Below are 5,481 nucleotides of genomic sequence, written 5' to 3'. Positions count from 1 at the left end.
AAACTGCGGAACCGTGTTTCTGTGGTTGATTCTGTAAGTTTGGGTGAGGAATGAGGGCAGGAGAAAGTCTATGTCCAGGACCTTGAACAGATATTTCTGGCTAGGCCTGCCACACACTCATTGTAGTCCAGCAACCTCATCATACAGATGGGTGAATTTTGAGGTCCGGGATGAAGTAAAGGATTTGCTCAAGTTCATACAGCTAATTGGTGGGACAAGGGATATCAGTTCCCTCTTTTGCAAAAACTACTCTAGACAATTCAAACTCTCTTCTCCACCATCAAATGCCTGCTAATATGATTCCTATTACTTATTTTTTTCCCCAAAATGAGCTATGGGAAGAATGAAAGGAGAGGAACTCTGGGCAAAGGAACCCAAAAGGAATAGCAATGCAATATGTCTGAACAGTCTAGAATTAAAGGCATGAACTCTAATGCCCTTGTAGGCCTTCATTTGCCGTGTGTCTGGATTGTCAGCTGAGGAGAATGCACTTGAAGCTGTGTGGACTGCCCCACCCCATTTTAGCTACATCTTCCAGTCCCAGCCCCTATCTCAGGGTAATGGGAGAGCTAAGCAATACGCCCCACTTAGCTCAGAAGGTCCTTCTGAAAACCACCTGGGATCAAAAGTTGCTCACCTTTGTTAAGGCTGTGAGCAGTTAGTTCTCTCTGAGTCCCAATCCCAAGACTGTCGGTGTAGGTGCCTAGCAGATCACCTCTCTCCTGAAGTAGCTAACATGGGCTCTATCAGAACGGGAGGTCTTTGTAAACACTTGCCGACCCATGACCCTGAGTGGCGTGAGGCGAGGACATGAGGATACAGAATTGACCTGTGCCTGCCCTCAGTGGCCTCCCAGTCAAGCAGGGGAAGCTGCCAGGCAACAGTTTCACACATCGGCCCACCATAAACCCTTAGCTATAACCCATCAGGCACCACGCTACATCCTGGGGATACAAGGATGGACAACACCAAATCCAGCCCTCGTCACTTCAGAGACAAACAGGAGAACAACGACAATAACAGTGTTTCCCTGCTGTGAAAGAGGTCTGCTTAGAAGCTGAGGAAATTCTGAAAAGAGGGATCCAAAGGGAGTGTTGGTCATCAAACCCTTGCGCCACTGAGAAAACCCTGGGAAACCACCAGCTGGATGTAGGCAGCAAAGGCCTCAAAATGAAAGGATGAACTTTGTCTTTGGCTAGTAGATCAGATTCTTTGTAGGCTACAGGGCCTCAAGCCAGTTTCTTAGAGCCTGGGGGCAGGACAAGGGCCTTCAAGGGGAAGGTTTTGCCTGAAGGACTTGCCCACACAATTGTGACCCAGACTGCAGATAGATTCGTCCTCCGGAGCCTCCTCCAATGTTCTGCTCCCGCCATGATCTCTAGCTGTGAAGGCCTTTACCAGAAAGAATCCTAAACCAATTCATTCCGATAGGTGAGTGCCCGGGAATGGCAGTGTCTCCCACACTTGCTTAAAGAGAAGAATCCCCCTGGGGATTCCTAACTGTACTGTTGATTCTTCTGCTGAGGGGGACTAGATGCCAGTGGAACCAACCACGTGATTGGAAGCTTGACCCTTTCAGTCCCACCCCACTGACCTCTCTGGACGGGAGAGGGGCTGGAAGTTGAATCGAGCACCAATGGCCAATGACTTAATCAGCTATGCCTACGTATGGAAGCCCTCATAAGAACCCCAAAGAAGAGGGTTTGGGGAGTTTCCAGGTTGGTGAACCAGAACACTTCCACATGTCACCATGCTGGGCCCCGAACTGCACGGGGACAGATGCTCCTTTGTTCGGGACCTCTCCTTACCTATCCTTTCACATCCTTTGCAAGAAGCTGGTAATCGAGGGAGTAAACTGGTTTCCTGAGTCCTGTGAGCTGCTTCAGCACATTAACTGAACCCAGGGAGGGGGGCGTGAGCACCTTTGATTTACAGTGGGTTAGCAAGAAGTACAGGCAACAACCTGTACTTGCGATTGGTATCTGAAGCGGAGGGCAGCCTTGTAAGACGGAGGACGGAGGCCTGACCCTGGGGGATCTGATGCTATCTCCAGGTGGATAGTGTTACCCTTAAAAAAAATAAACCGACCCATTATTTTACCAGCAAAAAGGGGTTTTATTCAAGAATAAGAGAGAACTGCAACCGGGGACAGGACAGGCAAGCTATGGCAAAACCATAGGCAAGCATAGAGGAGGAAGAAAGGACGGTAGGGGAAAGGGGGCAGTTGTAAACAAGAAGCCCATTGGAGTAAACTGGGAGTTGGAAGTGTAGTGGCTTCCCATTGGCTGGGCTGTCGCTGGGGGAGGAGGAAGCAATCCTTCTACCCCCTGGGCTAGTAAAGTCCCACCTGCTAGTTCCTTCTCTTCATGTTGGTTCCGTCATAGACCACGAGGGTCGGGTGTCAAGAGCCACCCCTGCCAACCCCCCTGACTCCATTTTAGTGAGGTTTCCCCTGTATTAAGTTTCACAATAATGTCAGAATTGAGAGGAACTGTAGGATGGTGTCAGAGAATTGTTTGGGTGGCATAGAAAAACCCACACCTTTAGAACTGGGCAGAATCTTACCTGGGAATTTCTATTCAGTAGGTTTGTGGAGGTTCTGGGAATGCTTCAGACAAGGGCTCCAGGTGATTCTTCCCTTCGGGCCAATTTGGGAAATCCTGATGTAAAGCATCACCCTAGGAATTTGCAATGAGGGCTTGATTCCTAATGTGAACTGTCAAACACACATACCTAAGCAGCAGAGTGTAAAGGCTTTTCTTTTCTTTTCTTTTCTTTTCTTTTTTTAAAGATTTTGTTTACTTATTTGACGAAGAGAGAGATCACAAGTAGGCAGAGAGGCTGGAGGGGGTGGGGGGTGTGGAGAAGCAGACTCCCTGCTGAGCAGAGAGCCCAATGTGGGGCTCAATCCCAGGACCCTGAGATCATGACCTGAGCCAAAGGCAGTGGCTTAACCCACTGAGCCACCCAGGTGTCCCAAGGCTTTTAATCATAAAACAGACATTACGTTTGAAGAGCATCCTATCCTTAAATTATCACAGATACTATGAATATCACCACACTAGAACCTCCTAAAAGCCTAGTCAACCAGGTAGGCCAAGGATTCTTGTGCCCCCCCCCCATTTTAGGGGCGAGGAAACCTGTCAGAGTGCAGCTTGTAATATAATTGGCGAAAAAACAAATACACACTAAATGATGCAAGAATAACACAAAGCGGGGTGCCTGGGTGGCTCAGTGGGTTAAAGCCTCTGCCTGTGGCTCAGGTCATGATCTCAGGGTCCCGGGATCAAGCCCCACAACGATCGGGCTCTCTGCTGGGTGGGGAGCCTGCTTCCCTCTCTCTCTGCCTGCCTCTCTGCCTACCTGTGATCTCTCTCTCTGTCAAATAAATAAATAAAATCTTAAAAAAAAGAACAACACAAAGCAAGATGCCTACTTTTGCAAAAGAATACCTTGTAACCTGGGGTATAGGGCCTGAGGAGACCCGGAGCCCAAGGGTAGCCTGAGGCAAATAGGGGTCCACAGCCTACTGATGGAGGAGATATTTCTGGCCTTTGGAGACTCAGTTCTTTTCTTTCTTTCTTTTTTTTAAAAGATTTTATTTATTTATTTGACAGACAGAGATCACAAGTAAGCAGAGAGGCAGGCAGAGAGAGAGGAGGAACCTGACTCCCTGCTGAGCAGAGAGCTAGATGTGGGGCTCTATCCCAGGACCCTGGGATCATGACTCCAATCAAAAGCAGAGGCTTTAACCCACCCAGGCGCCCCCAGAGACTTGGTTATTTTCTGTGTCACCATGAAATCTGTCTACAGTGGATTCTCATGTGAACTGTACCAGTTACATTTTCCACAACCACATATTATACCACAAGCCTGTCTGACCTGCAAGGGAAGTCCACGCTTTGAGTCTTTTGCAATCTCAATGCTCTGCTGTCTAACCAGTTTGTGTTTGCAAAATGGTATGTGGCTGGGCCAACATGAAGATGTTCCTGCTGAAGCCTGGCCTGAGCTCCTTTCCCGGCCTACTTAGGGCTTTGGATACCATGTAGCTGAAGGATTTCATGTCTGCCAATTATACGGATGCCTTTTCTGGATTAGACAGTGTGTGCTAGCAGCCAGGGGTCGCTTTGAGGAATTCATAGGTAGAAGAGAAAGGATGGTAGATCACACAAGTAGTGATTACCTAAGTCAGGAAGAACTGCAAATCAGAATAAGCTGGAGTTAATAGTTCTCATGGAAGATCCTGGGAGGTTTGTTGGAGGAAGTAGCATTTCCACTGGGCCTTGAAAGGCAGGTAGGTATTCCAAAGACAGAGCAGGGAATCAAGGAGCAAAGGCACCAGAAGCCTGAGCCCAGGGGTGATCTACCTGCAGCCCATTGCTTGTGGGGGGCAATCGAGGGTAATTCTTTGGGCCTTCTACTTGTAGGGAGGGAACATGTGGCTTTCTGGAGAGCATTAACATTTCATTCTGAATATTCCAGCTTTAATGCTATTCCAAGGGGCCTGTGGACATTACTTTCAAGGGGGAGTATTTGGGGCAGGCAGCCTGGTCGCTGGCCCCGCTTTCTTCCCGAGAGGCCTAGTTTTATGGCGTTAGAGTATTGGGGGCATCAGAAGAGGATTACAGAGGACCTTCTATACCATGCCGAGGGACTGGAGGCACTTCTGAGGCATTGTAAGTTTTTTTTTTTTTTTTAAGATTTTATTTATTTATTTGACAGACAGAGATCACAGTAGGCAGAGAGGCAGGCAGAGAGAGAGAGAGGAGTTAGCAGGCTCCCTGCAGAGCAGAGAGCCCTATGTGGGACTCAATCCTAGGACCCTGGGATCATGACCTGAGCCGAAGGCAGAGGCTTTAACCCACTGAGCCACCCAGGCGCCCCGACATTGAAAGGTTTTAAGCGGGGAAGTATGAGGTCACCTGTACATCTTAGATAAATCCCTCTGGTTGCCATTTAGGAGACGGTGTGGACAAAGGCAAGCGTGGAAGCAAAGAGAGCCCAACCACGAGGCTACCGCGCAGCTCCAGGCAAAAAGTCATGGGGCCCGACACAGAATCTGCAGCCCTGAGGAGGGAGTGGAGAAAGGTGGTTAATAAGCAATGTCTGGGCGGTACAGTCAACTAGCTTTGGGTACGCCCTGTATGCATGTGTGTGCGTGTGTGCGTGTGTGCGCGCGCGTGCCTGGGGGAAGAAGGGGGAGGAGGGAATCGAGAATGACTGCCCGACAAGTGCAAAGAGGAACGACCCTCAGTGAGGGTCTCCGGTCTCCTCAAGGGGCGGCGGGAGGGGACGGGAGGAGAGGGCAGAGGAGGAAACGCTCCGGGACAGCGGGAAGAAGTTTGGATCACGGAAAAGGAGAAAACCCGAGAGTCCAGGTGAGCAAGAAGGCTCCGCCCCCGGGCCGGCCCCGCCCCCCGCTCCACCTCCTCTCCCTCTTCCCACCCACCGCCAGCCGCAGCTCATCCTCGAGGGCGGAGA

Source organism: Mustela erminea, chromosome X, assembly GCF_009829155.1.
Source record: "Mustela erminea isolate mMusErm1 chromosome X, mMusErm1.Pri, whole genome shotgun sequence".
Lineage (NCBI taxonomy): Eukaryota > Metazoa > Chordata > Mammalia > Carnivora > Mustelidae > Mustela > Mustela erminea.
The sequence above is the reverse complement of the archived record's forward strand: the minus strand, read 5'-3'. Positions refer to the sequence as shown.